Source organism: Dermacentor silvarum, chromosome 2 (genome assembly GCF_013339745.2).
Source record: "Dermacentor silvarum isolate Dsil-2018 chromosome 2, BIME_Dsil_1.4, whole genome shotgun sequence".
NCBI classification, from domain to species: domain Eukaryota; kingdom Metazoa; phylum Arthropoda; class Arachnida; order Ixodida; family Ixodidae; genus Dermacentor; species Dermacentor silvarum.
Window position 1 is genome coordinate 180,099,223 of NC_051155.1, and position 20,606 is coordinate 180,119,828.

At 45.9% G+C, this 20,606-nt stretch overlaps 1 non-coding gene across 1 annotated transcript; it reads left to right on the top strand.

The window, feature by feature from the left end:
- Positions 1–2,762: 2,762 nt before the first annotated feature.
- On the top strand, positions 2,763–2,837 carry Trnas-gga (transfer RNA serine (anticodon GGA)). The gene has a single exon. It is a non-coding gene; the product is annotated as a tRNA-Ser (tRNA).
- The last annotated feature ends 17,769 nt before the right edge of the window (positions 2,838–20,606 follow it).

Here is a 20,606-nt window from a genome sequence, read left to right on the forward strand (position 1 = left end):
CCCCCCATCGAATCTCTCCGCATGTCCCCACCCGTGTTCGTTCTTTCTCTTGCATTCACAACGAATGCTTTCGCTGGACTCTGCTGCTCAGGTGCTCGGCGCGCAGTGTATACACAGACAATCGCTCGAAACTGCGCTTACTCCTTTTGACAACCTCGCAAGTCATCGCAGCGAAGAGCTACGAATGCATTGTTGGAATTCTTGCGGACAACAAACGAGAGAGAGAGAGAGAAAGGCACAAACCCGCACAAGCGACTCTAGCTGTGAACAGTAGTGATTGTAAAAACGTGCTCTGTTTTTCTTTTCTCTCCGTCTCTCTCTGTTGCCCTCTTATCTTTCTACGCCCCCCTCCCCCACCCGCCAGTGTAGGGTAGCAAACCGGATTTTTGTTCTCGTTAAGCTACCCGCCTTTCATTTCTTTCATTTCTCTCTCTCTCTCTTCACGGACAGCGCAGAAACAATTGCTATGGGAGAATTTATTTGGAAATCTCCTACTTGGAGGCTAATCTTTTGTATTACGGTTAGCTGGAGGCAGACTACTGCGGTCTACCAACGCAATTATATCCCCACCCGCAGAGTTGAGGTTTGGGGCTTCCAATCGAGTCTGGAATACAGGAGACGCGTGCCCTCGAGGTGTTTTCGCATGTTCCGTGCCACCGGCCTCCTTCGTGCGTCATGGCAGGCCCGAAGCATGTTTGTCTTTCACGCACTTTGGAAGCCGGATAACGAGCTGGAAGATGGCGAAATGTGGCGGCATTTCCATAAGCGGCGTGCCGCGGCCCCTCGTAATCTCCTTCGCACCTTCGCCACCACCGCGAGCAATTTCGAAAGGGATTATGCGCTCGCAGCAGCTTCGACGACGCGTCTGAATATCGAACAATGCGCGGCGGCGGGCAGACCGGGCGTTTCAGGCAACAGCTCAGGTCCCGTCGGCGTGAACGTGTGTATTCTGCGGCGGCCGATGTAGCGATAGAAACAGGTGCGCAGCAAACTGCCTCCTTCGTTTCAAAGCAAATCAGACAGAGAGACGAAGAGGTTGTTTCGAAGAAATCCTTTCATTAAAGCGTAGGTGGCGCAAACAAAGTTGTTCCCAAGATGATGCACTCGTATCCAGGTTCTTGCAGGGAGGTTCATTATTCGCGTTACGTATGCCTGACATTGAGCGAAACGAGAACAAGGTGAGAGCAGGAGCCAACGTTTCGACAAGTGGACTTGTCTTCTTCAAGACGACATATGCTCTCCTCGGCACAGTATATGTAGGTAGGGTTTTTCCTCCACCAACTATCACTAGTGCATTATCTTTCTTTTCAGATCTAAACCCTCGCCACTAACACTCTCTCGCTCGTTACCTCACCCACCCGCCTTACCTTCTCTCCCCTTTAGAAGGACCCTACCTACATATACTGTGCCGAGGAGAGCATATGTCGTCTTGAAGAAGACAAGTCCACTTGTCGAAACGTTGGCTCCTGCTCTCACCTTGTTCTCGTTTTGCTCATGGTCTTGAATTTCCATCTCCCGCATTCCCCGTGTTTTCCCTGTATGTCTGGCATTGTAGTTGTCGTATGAAGGTTAAGGGGACACCATATAATCGCCTTTCGGGCACATACTTAAATGTGCCACGAGCACTATGACGGAACGTAGAAGCAGCCCTGGTCGCATGCTTAGAGATAAAGCGACACTGAGAACAAGTGTTTGATACGAACAAACGGGGTTTCGTGATATTCGGTAAGCAGGCTTTCCCACAGATATGACTTGAAATGGCTAAGAAAGGGCACAGTTATGACAAAGATGATGGACATCTTTTAGTTGTAACAATTTCAAAGCTGTCAGAAGCGCTCCTGTATAGAGCTACGAAGCTGTGAAGAAAGGAGTATGGCATGGGCGAATGTGCCGATCCGCTCGTTGCGGCCTTATCTCGATTGCATCAAAGGAGATACCTGGAGGAGTCCCTTCGAGGAATATCAAAAATCCTTCGTGCAGAATCACTAGACCAGGAGCAAGAAATATCTACCTAGTGGGTGTTTCAAAGCCTTCCGAGTCATATAAAAGGCCAATGCACAGTGCAAAACCTGACATGTTTGATGTAATAGTTCAGCGGAAATCCGCTAGGTGGAAATAAGTAATTAAGGGAAACTGAGACTTCCGCCCAAATGTAGCAATTGCTACAATGGAAACCCAACCGGGTTCCTCGAAAGAAAGCCTCACAGTTGAAGAAAAATTCGTCCTGGGCCGGGACTGGAACCCGGGACCACCGCCTTTCCGGGGCAGCCACTCTACCATCTGTAATAACCAGGCGGCTAGCAGATGGCAGGGCGAAGTCGAATTTGTCGACAACTCGAAGCAAAGGCAAGTGTTTGATGTAATAGTTCAGCGGGAATCGGCTAGGTGGAGATAAGTAATTAAGGGAAACTGAGACTTCCACCCAAATGTAGCAATTGCTACAATGGAAATCCAACCGGGTTCCTCGAAAGAAAGCCTCGCAGTTGAAGAAAAATTCGTCCTGGTCCGGGACTCGAACCCGGGACCACCGCCTTTCCGGGGCAGCCGCTCCGGGACAGCCGAATTTTTCTTCAACTGCGAGGCTTTCTTTCGAGGAGCCCGGTTGGGTTTCCATTGTGGCAATTGCTACATTTGGGTGGAAGTCTCAGTTTCCCTTAATTACTTATCTCCACCTAGCGGATTTCCGCTGAACTATTACATCAAACACTTGCCTTTGCTTCGAGTTGTCGACAAATTCGACTTCGCCCTGCCATCTGCTAGCCGCCTGGTTAGCTCAGATGGTAGAGCGGCTGCCCCGGAAAGGCGGTGGTCCCGGGTTCGAGTCCCGGACCAGGACAAATTTTTCTTCAACTGCGAGGATTTCTTTCGAGGAACCCGGTTGGGTTTCCAGTGTAGCAAATTGCTACATTTGGGTGGAAGTCTCAGTTTCCCTTAAAAACTTGACGTGTGTGCATGTTGCTTCAGTGAAATTGGAATGTAGGCTACATTATAACCGGATATCCCATGACACAGTAGAGAAATTGAAACTACACATTTCCTCCTAAATACGCATACCACAAACAGCGGCATAAGTGTGCATATAAAGGTATGCAAGCAAGAAAATAAAAACTAAAAAAACCGGCAGATCCCATGCCCTGTGGGAATCGATGTTATGCGAAACAGTGTGCCGGGAGCCTACCAAGTTAACGAAACGACCACGAGAGCACCAAGACGTAGGTGGCTTTTTCATGACCTACATGATACACATGTCATGACATTCACGTAATGTGTCCTGAGAAGTTCCTTTAGCAACACCTGGGAGACCTTAAGGCGAAATTTGCCTTAGCCATGCTCATGACTATGACTTCAACCATTGACCTTTAGCCTTTTCCTTGACTTAATACCACATCCGAATCCATTCCATTGGTTTTTTGAATTAATGTTTTTTGATGAGTCATTGTCATTTTTGCTAAGTCACGCTCATGACTACGACTTCTACTATTATCCTTTAGTGTTTCCTTCACTTAGTACCCACGTCAGAACCTATTTGAGTGGTTTCTGAGTGTTAATCTTTTTTTCGCTGCGTCATTGTCACTTTTGCTGAATCATGCTCATGACTATGACTCCTAGCATAATTGTTTAGTGTTTCCTTCCCTTATTACCCACGTCCAAACACATTTCGGTGGTCTTCAGTGTTAATATTTCTTTGCTGAGTCATTGTCATTTCCGCTGAGTCATGCTCATGACTATGACTTCTAGCATCATCATTTAGTGCTGCTTTCACCTAGTACCCACGTCCGAACCCATTTCAGAGGTTTTTGAATGTTATATTTTTCGCTGGGTCATTGTCATAACCTACATGACACACATGTCATGACATTCATGTCATGACCTATCATTTATGCTCGTCATACATTGTCGTCACATTGTGCCAATTTTGGTACCTAGCAAGTTAACGATACGACCATGAGAGCACCAAAACGTAGGAAGCTGTTTCATGACCTACATGACACACATGTCTTAATATTGATGTCAGGACCTATCATTTATGTTCGTCATACACTCTAATCATAGTATGCCAAATTTGGTAACTACCAAGTTAACGATACGACCCTGAGAGCCCCAAGACGTAGGCGGCTAGATAGATAGATAGATAGATAGATAGATAGATAGATAGATAGATAGATAGATAGATAGATAGATAGATACCTCTCAAAGTGGCAAATGTTCGCCAAGAAATGCTTCGCATTTAAAAAAAAAGAAGAAAACAGCAGAAGTGGCCTCTACGCATCCGTGTTAAGTAGGAAAAGTTCATGTTCACTGTGCAGTAATACTGTTACACGGGTGCAATTACACCTTTCTACAAAAAAACTTGGTTTCTTTATTCTAAACTTCTCCCCTATTCAAGGTTTTCCTATTGTACGTCATCCTAGCTTTTAGTTTTTTGGCCCCTATTATACCTAAGATACCTAATGAAGCACTGAACAATGTAAGCTCTTTTAGAAGAGGCAGAGGTACTGCGCTAACGTCTTACTGCGGTGTCTAATTCGCATAGTCACGTAGGGGCGACCCTTTCTGGCGAGCATTGGCATGGAGCACTACGCTTTCAGTATTGTATATTTGGATCATGCTGGAACTGGGTCAGTCTTTCTGCTTGTAGTTTTACGGTAACTGTACGACATGACTGTATGAAATCTCACCTCATAGCCAGTGCCATCTGCCGAAACAGAAGCGCCAAGCAGACAAAAAAGTAAAGTGGACGTCTTTACGGAATTATATAATAGTGCTTTGTCGCTTAAAAGTGTATTCGGCTACTAAACTGCATTTAGGCACAAAACATATGCGACATATTACACACAACGCTGACATCGCTCGCAACAGCGTATGTAGAAATGAAAAACTGACTTCAAGCTGCGTTTTAGCGGGTTTTAATTTTTGCTGGCAGAAGATTACACATACACTAGAACACACTTTGTATACACTGAAATATGAAATGTCAGAAAAATTTCATAAAATACCATGAACAGTGGTTGATGTAGCGAAATACGCTGCTGCTTCAAAGGTTATTACGGAAGCTGTCGGTTACACTAGTCGTTGCACTAAGTCATTAGTTTGTTACATCATTGGTAGGACACTACGCTTTACGAAAGCAAGGTAGACGAAAGCTGACAATCTGGAAGAATGGACGCTAATTTTCAGCTCACATCGCAATATAAAGGCAGGGAAAGGAAAGAGAGGGAGGGAAACAAGGTAAATGGAAAAAAATTGGAGGACACTTAAGCTTCGCCTTAAGAGTGGAACGCGATAGCGTTATCGGGCCCCGTTCGCATCGCATTTGTCTGTCAATGGGCTTCACTGCAACACGTAACGTGGGAAAGCCAGCTTACAAAGATCAGGCTTACACCGATCCCCTTAAAGTTGGCTTGACTTTTAAACGGAAATGCATTGCTGGGAAGGCGTTTTTTCAGGGGCAATATAAGTCGTCTTATATTAAAATGTGAAGGCCCTAGCACCATTCTTTTATTATTTTATTAATTGCTTGCTATTGCCCCGACGCGCGCGCACGTGTCGAAAACGCATTAGGCAGGACAATCCCATTTTGACCTGCCGAGGATATATTAGCGCCATCTGGATAAGATTTTCGCAAGTAGCCTACCCGAGCGCGCCGATGTAGGTATGGGAGAAATGCTGGAAAAGTGGTTTGTGTTTGAGTTTCCTCGTAACAAAATATTTTTTTTCTCGTACATTCAAATTACAGTCCGACGCCACCATGTCTGTAGGTTGTGGTTAAGTCGTACTTTACCGTTTTGCAGACGGATTTCAATGTGAGAAATTCAATTTTCGTTCACGAAAACCACGCACCACGTGGAGGGCCTGCGCGGTCGGGGTGGTTAGGGAGGATTTTCTCCGCCACGGACGCCGGCATCCACGCCGACGCCGGATTTTGTGCGACACGGGGCCCTTAACGCTGTCGCCTTAACATAAGATGGGCAGCCAGGATGGCACGTGTAGCTGTCGGCTTCAGCTGAGCCAACAAATGATAAGAACACTGCAATTACAACAAGTCAGTTCTTTTTGCGTTGTAGATATATACTGCGACTTAGATGAGAATTACAATAATTCGGACATCCCCGCCCCCTCCTCTAAAGAAAACTATGGCATTTCTTGCGCCCCAAATGGGGCTCTGGGACGTTAGACGTCAGAAACTAATTATTTTCCGTGCGGAAAACAAAATACAGCATTTGAGGCCATGTTATCGCAACGTCACCATTCACAACAGCATTGAATGACTGCTCTCTCTGTCTCGCTTTCATTATATATTTTTTAAAACAAACAACGGTGTTCTATCGTCATTTAGATTCCAAGCATGCACTAGAATGGAAAATACTAATAACCATGCAACAAAGAAACCAAATATTCGCCGACCTTCCTTGGTCGCGCTGCCCCGCGAGTCCTAAGAGCACGCCGTTTCAATCGGCAATAGCGAACGCATTTCTTATCTCGTTTCCTGCGCGCCGCAAATTCAAGAGCGATCTGTCATATCAAGTTGAGAGGGGCCCTCGTATTTTTTCCCCCTACCCCTTTGCATCCGGACTCCAACATTAGAGGGATTCTTTCCCTCCCATTCACGTACACGACGCAAACACTTTCTCGTTCCTTTCTTTATCGGCCCCTTTTTTTCGCCTCGGCCGTTGTCCCGTCGATCGCGCTCTCCACCAAAAAAAAAAAAAAAAAAAAAAAAACTTGGTGCACGTCGTAGCGCCTGCTCTGTGTGAAGCAAAATAAGAAATGACGATCAAATAAGCGGGGCAAGAGAAACCGCGCATTTCAATTCGCCGTACACGCGACCAGCTGCAGCAGCGATTGCGCGCATCATTTGGCGCGCGAAAGCGTATAGGGCGAGGGGGCGAGGCGGAGGGGGGGGTGGGGGGGTCTGTGCGCAGCACCATGCGCCACTGCACCACCGGGGGCCATTGCGCCACGACTCGGCACCACTCGACAATTGGCGATGTCGAAATTTCGTTCGACAACTTTTCCAGATCCCCAAGTGCAGCGCGACCGAATGAGAGGAAGAGACAGAGAGAAAGAAGCGTCCGAGGAACGCTTTAAAGTGCCCGAAATAGATATTGAAAATAGAAGACCAAAATAAAAAGAAGGAAAGGACACTATAGACGGAAAGCCGAGGGGGCGAACTGGGTCACGCAGGGCTATAGCTCAGGCACTAACGCACGGAAAGCTTTCAAGTAGACGGGAAGGAAATCACTCTCCCACCAATCCTGTTCTTGTCTGCTTCCACTTTTCTTCTCTTGTTTTTTTTTCTTTTTTTCTTCTTGCGTGAGTGCAATGCGCGCATTGAGAAAAATTGCGTCACGTGCAGACGACATGAGCTCGGAAGGCAGCAGCAGCTTCAATTATGCGCGAAAGTTTTCGGCCCAGGCTGCCCCCGCCGAGGCCAGACACGTCCCCGGGGCAGAGGGAAGACACGGGGCTAGGATTGTGCCTGCTGTGCCCTCTGTCGCTGGCTGCCGACTCGCAGGAGGAGGAGGAGGGTGACGTAGCAAAGGTCGAGGCAGTGAATGCCTCGGGCGTCACAAAACGGATGAGTGCCCCATTTGTCACGGCATGTGACAACACCCCGCGATCTATTAAACTTGCCCTAACTTCCTTTCACAGGTCTTACGTTTACTGTTAATGGGTTTTTTTTTGTCTGTCAGCTCCATATCAAACTTTAACGAGGGTGTGAAAGTGTGAAATGCGGTTTCAAAATGAAGGGATCCTCGGTCACGTCTGACCACATGGAAGACAGGGTGTTCAATATAACGTGGCTCGTTATAAAAAGAAGGTAGAACTTATTACCTTCAACGCTGTTCTGAAGCTCAGAACTTGTACTGCTTGTCTGTAAGCCTTAACCACCAAATAAAAGTGAGAAACAAAACAGGAAAAAGTAACGCTACTTGTGTCATGGCGCGCCGATAATCTAGCTATTATTAGAGAGACAGAAAAGGCAAAGGAGTGGAGCAAGGTCAACCAGGCGCACGCGCAGCTTGGTTAACTTATTAGATGATGATTTCAGAGCCTGCTGGGACTGGATATGTTTTCGAAGGTGGTAAAAACCTACAGCCTTAATGTTAGTGAGCCCAGAGGCCGCAGATGTACCCTATAGATGTGCGCGACCAGCTGAGAATTCTACTCCATATTTAAACATTTGCTCCTATACGCTGTTGATTACTTACATTAACGCGCTAATTCTGCTGCAGAAATATGATGTAATGACAGAGCTTAAGCTTCGATTAGTGAATATCTTGACGGAAAAAGAAATGTCAATGCACTTTTATATAAGCCAGTGCTTGGTACACCTGAGTGCTATCGCATTCCGCAGTTTCCCGATGGCGTGCAGCGGCTCGACTTTCCTGTAAAAGGCACATGGTACAGATTGCACAGCGGTCGCGTTGAGAAGTACATATTACGGCAAACGTGAGCGATTTGAGAAAAAATAGAGTAGCGTGAATTCCTTGTGTAGGAGTAACGGGTATTTTAGATTCTATAGTCCCAAACCCAGCTCTCATCTCGAATACACTACGTTCACTTGGTTTGAAGAGAACGAACCGTTTTGGAAAGCTCGAGAACATTTAAATATGGAGTTAGTGCAAAACTAGAACTTGACTCTAGAGAAAGAAAGGAAAATCTCACTACTCCCTTTTTCTTTTTTTTTTGTGCAAAGCAGTCTAATGAAAGCTGTTTATACTCAACTTCATCAAAGATAAAACGACAGTCCTGAAATAATAAAAAAATAAAATAAAATAAACATGGCACGCACTTGCAATATCTTCTAACGGATCTCATTCAGAAAAAGGTGCCAATGTTTAAAAAATTATGCGAACATTACTTAGTATAATACAGCTTTTGCAGATACAAGGAAAGAGTGAAAAAAAGTGAGGAAAAAAGAAAAACAAAAGAATCTCGACGAGCAGGAAACAACGAATAAATAACGCACATATAAGTGGTTAATGCCGACGCATGCGTTACCTGAGCTTATATACTACCTAACCTGAAGCGACGCATGCTGCAGGTAATCGATTTCTTGTGAAAGCACTCTGAAAGTGGTTCTCACGCAAAACCTCTCTAAAATGCTCAGTTGCCAACCAATATTTAAAAAAAATGTTTAAGTGTCGCAACCATCCAATTCTTGATTTTGTGCATATGTGCTCTCAGCATCGCTTGCTCAACAACTTGTCGTGTTGTTAACTTAGGCTAATGAAAGAGTTAGTGCTGTGTCAGTGCTGGGAGGGCTCGCCGTTATTTGCATTGTGCGCCAAAACCTAATGAAAAGCCATACTAAAAAGTGTTTTTGCACCGGAAAGAAATCTTCTGTTTCGCCACTATTCGCCTTCTCTTGAAAACTCGGTTGAACTGAAGACAAACAAATTTGCGCATGTACGCGCACAACTGATGGCTTTTACTCATGTTCATTTTAAGGCAGGTGAAGCGCAAAAAACGCCCGCAGCGAAAATAATGCGGACATAAAGAGCTCTACATCCAACTGAACTTATTGCGCAAGAAAACCGGTATACACAAATCACCATTCACCATTCATATCAACCGCGCATGCGACAAAAAAAAAACAACAACAAAGAAACATTCCATGTGTAGATACCTGACTAACACCATTACCCATCGCGGCGACGTCCAAGCCGCACACTCTGATGAAATACACCCGCTCAGATAGGTTCATTGTTCATATGCCCACAGATGTTCATTAGTTGGTGGCCACTAAATGAAATTCGGGTCACACAAACAAAGTGACAAAAATGTACGGTGGTTTATGCTCTTTATGAATCTGCAACATTACATCAGAGGTACTCAATTCGCGAAAAAAAAGCAAAATCAAAAGGGTTGGCGTCCACGCCAATGGAGAGTGGTTACTACAACGTCATAATACTGGCGTACGTTAGCACCAAACAATACCGACAAACCGCGAACTTAGAAAACTATAGAGAATGGCAGCCAAGAGACGCCGACTCGCGGCGTGCATTTTAATACGTCGATCATGCGCCCTGTGGTGAGCGTCCGACGAGCGCGGCGTTATTCCTTTAATCCCGCTATCCTCCGGGACCACGCTTCCTCGGGCCATCTGAGCATACACCGGCGCTTCGTCTCTATGGTCCCTACGTGCTCTAGCTGCCAAATTCGCGGGGCCACGCGAGGCTCCGATCGCGTGGCCCACAAGGCCAACGGCAGCGTGTGTTATCGCGGCCAGCTGACGACGGCTGCCGCGGACGTGACCGGTCGCTCGAATGGGGAAAGCCATCGCGCTGGACGTCCTGGCCGAGAAACAGGCCCTTCGTTTTCATCGCGCGCACCGGACGTCACAGGCCTCTCCAGTAACGCGAACCGCGCGAAGACTGTATATAGAGCCCGGACCACTCGAGGGACGCTGCGAATGACGTTCTTCTTCAGCACAACATGTGGCCGCGATGATCTTAGCGAGGTAATGGGGAGAGTGCTATTTTTTTTTTTCGCGCGGACCAACGCGTACGGGGAAAGCGATATCTTGCTTCTTTCGAAGGCCCTCAAATGTGACTTAAACAATGTGATCTGTTTACAAACGAAAAACTTCGTCACAGAGACAGTTTTTTTTTATTGTTAGTGTTACTCTATTGCGAAGAGCCGCCTAATGCTAGGAAATAATGATGGCCTGTCCTTTCTCGTATATTCGCAAGTTTATAACAAAAGCAGTTATTGAGCGCAACGTAAGTTTCCAGATCACTTACGGAAGTCAGGTGCTCATCTGTTGCCATGCTGAGGCACGTGACTATCGTGAGGGTCCGGAAGCTCGCGACGCTCGGGCGACGGCTCGATCTCCCTAGAATTGCTCTGTACTGCGTCTTTGCTGCATGACAGAACGCTATGCAGTGAAGGCGAAAGGCGAAGCTTAAGACTTGGGGCTTAAATTTGATCTTATTGTGAACTGTAATTACCAGCTAGGAAATAGGCTCAACGTGTCCGTTCTTTTATCCGCCCACAACAAATTTGCCAGTGCGACCACACTGAGTCACGTAGTCAGGGATGCGCTTGCTTGGGACCGCGTTCTATTTATTTATTTATTTATTTATTTATTTATTTATTTATTTATTTATTTATTTATTTATTTATTTATTTATTTATTTATTTATTTATTTGGAGGGAGGAAAGGGGGGGGGGGGGTCCTCAGAAAGATGTGCTGTTACCTAACAAGCGAAAGAATGTCTGGCAGTCATGGACAACCACGAATAACTACGCCATTCATTCTGAAATCTGCTACTTATGTTTGCAGTTTGTATGCAACTCGAGAAGAACCGCCTCATAAGACACCTTTACGCAGGACGCTTGCATATGCTTGCTGGAGTCCTGGGTAATACCCGTCATGTAATGCCGGTTTATTAGGGGGCCTTTCAAGTATACGAAATGCATAAACATCGAGCTAAGTTCATTTTCTGCCCTGCTTTTTTCTCCTGGATAGGTTTTGTTTGATTGATATGACGCAATAAAGGGGGGGGGGGGGGAATGAAGAAAGAAGAGAAGATAATATTGTTGTGGCGCAATTAGCGTCAGTTTTCAAATGGGAAATTCCTGCGTTCTGTGCGGGTCGCGCTCCATTTTTTGTTCCGAACGTTCTATATAATTTTATCGCCGTTGGAATAACGTAATAATGACGAAGCCTCTTGAACAGGACCAGACTGCACAGCATTACTAAAGAGCGCGGCATTAACAGTGATTCTGAACTGAGTTTCTTTTTTCTCTTTCCGACGGACGGCAGGAGGGCGAGCACTTCTTGTGGACACTGTGGTTGAGGGTGGGACACAGCAAAAAAACAGCTTTGGTGAGGAGCGCAGCATTAAACGAACGCTAAAGAAGAACAATAAATCAGTTACCGTTAATTTTGCGGGGATAGCTTGATTATTCTAAAGGCAAATGAAGGTCACATTTTTTTTTTGAATGTCGTGCCAAAATCCTCCGCGCCGGCACGTGAGTGTACATGGCGTAATAAATTTTTATGCTTTTTTCTATTTTTATAATTTTTTTGTTGTTTTGGCCTTCGTGGTGCTATAGAAATTCTGGCAATTCATTAAGTTCTGTGTTAAATTTTTTTAGAGCGCAATGTATAATCCATCTTTAGCGATAAGAAACCTAGACCCGGGCCGACGGCATCAAACTCCATGACACCGCGGCGAGCTAGTGTGGGAACCATAGCCTCCTCGATAAATTCTCCTCGATAAACCAAGCCTCCTCGAGAGTTATCGAGGAGGCTATGGTGGGAAATTAAAGGTGACGTCACCACCTGTCTTCCGTCTTGCATCTTTTCCGGCTTACATATCCTTTACGGTAAGAGTGACTTTTCTTTAGTTAGTGTAACAGGATATATTTACCTATATAGCTAAATTTACTCATTTCTTTATAATGTCCCTTTCACACTGTTCGCCCTAAAGAGAGATCGTTTATTTAAAGGAGTACTGACACAAACATTTTCGATCTTGTTTTTTCTGCTGTAATAAGTAGCTAATGACCCAGTATAATCACGGCGCGAAACCTCATTTCCTTCAGAGCGCGACCGGTAATTATTTGGAGTCTTCCTTGCAGCGACCAGTCCGAGTTTCGGTTTCAGAGATCAACGAGATCGGAGAAGAGGTATTGTAAACACAGTGATAACGTGATCGCACAAAACTGGGACGTGTTCAAGCCAGCGCGCTCGCAAGCGAGCGAGCTTCGTGTTGCTATAGTGCGTCTGCTACGCCTGCACGAGCTTTGCGATGTCGTCGCCGTCCTCGTTTTCGTCGTCCAGCTGCAACTATTTCCTCCAGGCGGGAGTCGCCACCGTATTAGACGTGGCCAACCACTTTTGATTCGATCCACCACAGGCGAGCTGGCGATCGCTGGGAAACGGTATAGGCCTAGCTCGCTGGCCGTCTGATCCGGGGCCGACGGCCCTTGCGATCCGTCCGCAGCTCGAAATAAAGCACCTATATTCGCCAGCACAATCAACGTCTGCCCATTTGTGACGCTCATAACTGACAGTGCAATTAGTTTTGCCGACGGCGTTGGTAGCGACGAGAAAACACGTTAGCAAGGCGAGCCGCTTCGTAGAGACGATTGCTGCGCCGGCTGCGCTGACCGCTTGCGAGCCAACATCACGCCAACGATTAACCATATCGCACAACGTTTTATAACATGCACACTTTCGAGGTCACTTTACTCTAAGAGTTATCTCGTGTCAGAAACAATTAAGCCGATTTTTGTGCCGCCGTCAGCGGTGAACGAGGCCAGCGTCCTCGACCAGGGAGAGAAAAAAAAAAAAAAAGCCCCGGAACGATTGGAGCGGCGAGATACTTGCTCGCCGGCCCCGCCCCGACGGCAGTGCAAACTCGTGACGTAGCGTTTTCCCGGTTACTTACAATCCTTCCTTGATGGGAATGTCGCGAGGTGCTGCGCTTTGCGGGTGGCTGCGCGCACGTACTTTAAAATTGATCTTAAATATGTTCTAAGCTATATTCGCCGCTGATATCTTGTAGACGATGTGTGTGCGTCCACCTAAATCAATCTCACGAGTTATCTCGACTTCAAATTTTTCTGTCAGTACTCCTTTAAAGAAAGGAGAGAAAAGTGGGCCTGAGCTATTTCGCGCTCTAACCTGCTAGTCTGCACTGGGGGATTGAGAAGGTGGACGCCAAAATGCAAAACAAGCTATGCAAAACCACGACAAAGGATATGCAATACGCGCACGTTATATTGCATAGATCAGTAAAAAGCACCAGTCATCCAAAGCGTCAGCACTTCGAAAAAAGAAAGAGTAAATTTTTCATCAATATTAGCAACAAGTACATCGTTAAAGATTTGCCGATCCCAATCCGGATCGAAATTGTCGACCGCGATTGGCTCCCTCCCGCAGCTTGCGCAAAGGGGCCAATCGTGACCACGAAATTTCATCCGCATCGGGCTCCAGTGCGATCAAAAGTGCGCCGTGTGACACCCGCATTACACATTGAAAGAAGCTCTTGAGGGGTTGATATATATATATATATATATATATATATATATATATATATATATCATGACCTGGATAATCACTACAAGCGTACTGTGGGTCGACGTTGCTATGCCGCCGGAACCCCGAGAAGAGGCAGACTCAGTCATAGTATTACGAAGGTATTCACATTGCAGGTCGAGGTACTTGACAGGGCGACTACCTAGGTCTCTTCTAAGGATTAAACTTTCGCCTCTCTTGAAACCACGATCCTGCACCGGTCTTTTGCCTTATATTGGTGATCGTGGTGTAAAAGATAGAAAATGCGCCAGGCATATTTATGACATAACAAAGGAGTGTCTTAAGTTCTTAGGTAATTTTCGATGCAGCTTAGTTGGTGCTGTTTCTGTAGTTATCTTTTTATTACTCTTTTCCTGCATGCTGAGAAATACAAATTAAGTAGCGAGAAAAGCCCGAAGTTAGCTTCAGGTCAGTGGTAACGTGCCCTGCGGAAAAGCTATTTTTCAAGGATATGTAGGCGGACTTTTGTAAAAATTTTAGCTGACAAAAGCAGTGCAAACCTGTAGGTGTTCCAAAAGTAAGGTTACTGCCATTGTTTACCACTCGCTAACTTCTCAAATAGAAAGCTGATGACATGGTATGAATGAATAGTATCGAATATATTGTGGATGCGAGCTTCTCTACAAGTCAAAGCGACTTAAGTTCGGTGGAGAAGCACGCGTTAAAATCTAGAATATTCATCAGATAATGCAAAACGTCATGTTATGTAGGACTGCAAGGGACTCAGTGCAAGACTCAATTTTTAATTTTCTGACACACAGCATTGAAATATAACGAAGCGTAGGAAAAAAAAGAAAAAAAAAAGGTTGTAGCGGCAACAGCGTCGGCATCACATGAGAATTACGTAGATGCTCGCCTCTGCCCGAGACACGAGCGGCTGGCACGCACCGGCACAATCTAGCGTTCCGAGACAGATTAAAAATGCTACGCTAAGTGAGCCAAGTGATCGGTTGTCGGTTTTTCCTCGCCGGCGAGAGCCCTGAGACTTTACCGGTCTACGTGGTCGCTCGTCGCCACAGTTTGGTGACCTCGGACGTGATACTGCCATACGCTCCTGTGGTAGAGACGACCATAGACCAGACCAACGCTACGAGAGCTCAAGGCCAGAACCCTTCCGACGAACGTGGTGAGCCCTCCTGTTCGGCTATCGCCGTCCGCCTCCCACACTACTGGGACCAGCATCCCTCGGCGTGGTTTCTTCAGGCTGAATCGCAATTTCAAGTCGCTGGTATCCGCTCTCAAGCCTCAAAGTTTCATTACGACGTTGCAGCGCTCTGGCCCGCCGCGATTGACGAAGTAGCTGATTTGTTGAACGCCCCATTGTCTACCGCCGCCTATGACGATCTCAAGGCAGCCCTGCTACAGCGCACAGCAGCTTCACAGCGTTCTCGCATCCAGCAGCTTCTGTTCGCTGAAGAACTCGGTGACCGACGCCCTAGTCAACTTCTTTATTGGTCTACGTGGTCGCTCGTCGCGACAAGGTTAACATAGACAGCGTTTATTGTGGGTCTTTTTTTGTAGATCAATGATCTAGGCCTACTGATCAGTGTTGCCTTAACTTTTTGAAGCGTGTCACTAAAGTGAGACGACAAAGTCGCTAAATTTCCGCTAAATTTTGCTGCAATGTCGATAAAATTGTCGGTATGACATTTGAGTAAATTCTAGGAAACGTAGGCGGTTCTCTGACACTATGGTATCGCGTAAATCATTCATCGAAACATCTCACGTCTATGTAGGATTCTTGTTAGTAAGGAATATACAGTGAATTTACCATTAGTGTGGGGTAGGCTATTACTTTACTATTATATTTACATAACAACGAATGATGACTGTTGAAATTAGGCGTTGATCCTCAAACTGTGCATGTTCCAAATGCAGCACTATTCAAAGGAACACACGCAATCTGATCTTCATAGCACGCCAAGGCACTTGGTCCACATTATCCCTGAAAATTTTCTACTTCTCGGTGCTCCTAAAAAGATAAAGAAATTCTGCAAGGCGCACAACGTCGCATGTTAATACGGCGATGACAATAACGTGACCCTTACGCAGTTCAAGTACTATGCTTCTGCCTCTTGGTCTACTAAGGGTTCTTCGCAGTACTGGTTTGTACAAAAGTCATGTGATAAAGAAGCAGCGTGTTCAGGCTCGCGTGAACCAGCCCAGCTCCTCCTATGTAGAGTATGCGGCTTTCTAAATTCATTGTATCTTATTATTCAGATGCTGTGTTCTAAAACTCAATAAAATTTGCAAATGTCCACTAACCAAACGTATTTAGTGAAAGCGCAGAACGCGGAGCGCTAAGAACCATTCAAATCGGTGTCGTAAAGAAAAAAAAGAAAGAAGAAAAAAAAAAACACGCATGCTGTGAGTGCAATCCTGTGAAAGCAACCATTGCTTCATGATGGTCACAGAGCCTACACGTCAAAGAGCCGATTTCAGCTGTTCAAATGTCGCTTTTGAATATTAAATTGGGCGCTATAAGGCTATTTTCGAAGTAACTTTCCTAACTTCTATGTCGCCGAAATATAGGCAATTGATCCGTCACATCGCTAAAAAAAAGTAGCTGGTCGCTAAATTGAGAAACTTGTTGGTAAACACAATAGAAACTAGCTAAATTCAGCGACAATATCGAAAAAATGGCAACACTGCTACTGATATAGTGTTTACAAAGAAAACAGCCATTATGGATGGCAGTTTTCTTGTCTTTGATTATTTATTTGTGATAACGTCTGGTCATTACCTCACATGAGTGCGCATCCATACAAGTGCAAAAAAATCTATGTTTAGCCCAGTAGTCGTTAGCACTTTGATTACTTTGCAAAACCTCCTTTTAACCTCTGAAGGCCGGACTACAAGTGCACCGTGACTCGAGCTTAGAGCTGCAGGACATGTTGCGCTGGTGCGGAAGCACCAACCACGTGATGCGCGCTATGAAAGCGCCGCTGGCGTATCTGAGGTCTACGGGTCTAACAACTCTTTGGGAATAGCTTTGCTGCGCATGCGCGTGTATGTCGGTGTACGTGGGTGTCCATTCTCTTCGTACGCTTGTGTGATCACTGTGCATATGATATCTATTGCCCACTACTTGCAGTTGTATGCCCTGTGATCGCACAGACTAACATCTGCAGCTTACATTCAAACTCAGCATCTCTTCTTGTGATACTGTCCTCTATTTGACACACAAAGAAAATCAATACGCGATGCATTGCGGCGGCTAGATGATCGTCCGCTGACCATCCGCTGACTGAGGGAGACGGTGTTCCAGTAGTGGAACACCTTCTCCACCGATAATCAGCCCAGAAGGGCGTGAAGGTCATCGTCATCATCATCAGCCTATATTTTGTGTCCACTGCAGGCCGAAGGCCCCTCTCCGCGATCTCCAATTACCCCTGTCTTGCGCTATCTGATTTCAACTTGGGCCTGCAGATTTCCTAACTTCATCACCCCACCTAGTTTTCAGCTGTCCTCGACTGCGCTTCCCTTCTCTTGGCACCCATTCTGTAACTCTAATGGTCCACCGGTTATCTACCCTACATATTAGATGGTCTGCCCGGCTCCATTTCTTTCTCCTAATGTCAGCTAGAATATCGGCTATCCCCGTACACAGACCGTATATGCACACCTTCACTGCCTTCCTCCATCTCTGTCTTCTTTCTATTTCCCTTTTTCGCTCCCCAGCGTAGGGTAGCCAACCAGGCGCTTTTCTTGTTAACATGCCAGCGTTCTGCTTTTCTCTCTCTCTCTCTCTCTCTCTCTATTTCCTTTTCTAACGGCTTAAAGGTGTCAAAAGGTTTCCAATAAATAAATAAATAAATAAATAAATAAATAAATAAATAAATAAATAAATAAATAACATAACCTGCAAATGTTTAAGGAATGAATGCAGTTTGTACTTCATTTACTTTGCCTAATATTCGATTTAGTGATTACTACATTGCTGTTTTAAGCTATATATTCGCACAAGTGTATATTTTCTGACAGGAGGTCCCCTTTCAGCTACATGCTCTGGGACCTCCTTCTGTATACTTATGTAAGCATGTATTCCACTTACAAAAAAAAAAAAAAAACATAAACTGAAACTGCATGAACAAATCATTGAACGAGAACAGGCTAACTCGGAAATGAACAAATGAACAAGTTCGCGCTTTGTCTCGCACAACGATCGAACATAGGGAGCCACACGCCCCCGCACACGCTTGACTAGCGCGAGCCTCTCCTCGCTACCGGCTAGCGCGTGTCTTCCGCCTCACAAAAGCGATCCGCCAGGTGTGCAACGTACGGCACCGGTTGAGATCCACGCTTCGATCTTCTCCGCCCCTGCAGTACACAGAAAAGCGAGCTCCATGGAGGAAGAGGAGGGGGAGCACGCGACACACAGTGGAAGCCTGTAAACGAACGACCAATGCCGTCCTCGCTTTTGTGCCCAAGTCCAAGAGGGCTACGCGTCAGAGGCTGCTGCGCAGCGCGGAGCACTCGGAACGCGGGCATCAGCCCAAATCGGGCTAACCACGGAATAGTGGCGAGTTCTGTGTTACCAGGCGCTCGCGTCTCCTCCCGGAGCCACGGTGGTGGCCGCGGCTTGCTGCTCTGTGGGAAAGAGGACATTAGGGACGATGCTAGGAGAGCCTAGAAAGAAAGAAGGCTGATGGGAAAAGTGTTCTCCGCTCGCTCGGATCTTCGCGGAGTGTGTACGGAATCCCTACACGCCCAAACGGACTCAATTAGGCAGCGCCGAAACGCGCTTTCCCTCACCGGCCCGTTTAATTACTCGGTCGACTCGATTCTGTACACCGCAGTGCGGCGGCAGCAGGCGCCGAAGACCAGGCCAGGCTGTGTGTGCGAGCCGTCGTCCGCGTACGCGTCGCCGCACGCGGCTTTTGAGTTCGAGCCAGCGCGCGAGGGCGCCCTTGCGTTTGGTCCGTGCCAATATTTTTTTATTATTATTTTTTTATCAGTGCGAAGGCAGTGGGCTTTTTTGACATCCCGGAAGTTGTTGAGCGTTCCCTTTTCCTTTCCCTCCGAGTTGCAAGATTGTCGTTGCTGTCGGTTCTGGACTTTTATCCTCGAAATGCTTTGGTCCTGGCCCCAATTTCCATCGAAACACTCGTTATTTCTTTCCAGTGTAGTGCTTAGAATTACGTCTCTTTATCGATCGTAGTAGGTCGAGTAAGGGGCACCTTCTGTAGGATTCAGGCTCTCGGTTCAGTAGGACACGCCACAGTGCAATGTTTACCTGGCCACTTTGAGAGTTGAACATGGAAGAGGCTGTTGTGAAAGCTTTGCGAGATTTTGTTGCGAAGGTTTCTACGTCTCCTGCGGTAAGGGAGTCATCATTGAAGCAGAAATCTTGAATAACTGTTGTTTCCCTTAAGATGAAGTTCGTCTTAAGATACATGCACGTAATAAAGATAGCTGGTGGTCCCATGACAGCGTTTCGACTACTATACTATATGAAATATGGATTTTGTAGATGTGTAACTGAAACACAATTGCAAATGACGCCAACCGGGCAATGCAGTGAAGGAGTAGTATAGGGCCATGTTAACCCAAATTCATGAAGATCTCTCTCTCTTCTAAAAATAATCACTTCAAGTTTTTTTATTGGAATCAACTTAAAAAGAAAGAGATTTATGTAGTTGTAATGGTGGCTAAGAAATATTTAAGCTATTACACTGGGAGGGAGTAGGAGTGAGGATCAACGGCAAATATCTCAACAACCTTCGGTTAGCAGATGACATTGTGCTGTTCCGCAACACTGGGGATGATTTCAAATAGTGATTGCGGACCTTAACGAAGCAAGTGTAATAGTAGAGTTGAAGATTAATATCTAGAAGAATAGGGTAATGTTCAATAGCCTGGCAAGGATACAATAATTTGTGATCGCCAGTAAGCCTCTAGAGTCCGTGCAAAAGTGCGTTTATCTAGGAATAGTTTGAAGCGCTTCCCCTGACCACGCTCGTCATTCTTTTCTCGCGCTCGCTTTTCCCTTCAAAAAGAAACGTATTTCATCATCGTGGTCACTGTATGGCTACGTTCTCGGGTCGAGCGCTGTGTTCACAGAAGTCTTCATATACAGAAATCATGCTGGTAATAATAATTTTGCAGTACATTTTCTCCAGCCTGATGTACCGGCCGAATTAACTATTCGGGGCCCTTGCATGTGCGTCGCATTTACATTGTGAAGTTCCCACGATACATCAGTGGTGCTGAAGCGGCTTTTCGTTCAAGCCTCGAACTACTATATGTTACTTGGAAATGTTGCTGCTGAATTAAGGCCCTCTGTAACTAGCATATATGCTTTCATATGCATTTCACATTGTTGTACCACATTGAATTGAAGCAAGTGATTTGTTTTTATAATCTCGCCTGAAATTCTGCGTGTAATTTACTGTATTTTTCAAAAACATGCCGTACTGCTGCGTGCCGTGCTGCAAGTCGAGCACCAAGAAAAAGCTTGGTCTTAGTTTTCACGCATTTCCAGTGGAGGAAACTGGAGCAGTGGAGCTTTAATTTGTCCTCACTTAGAGAGCTGCCCTCTTTTTGC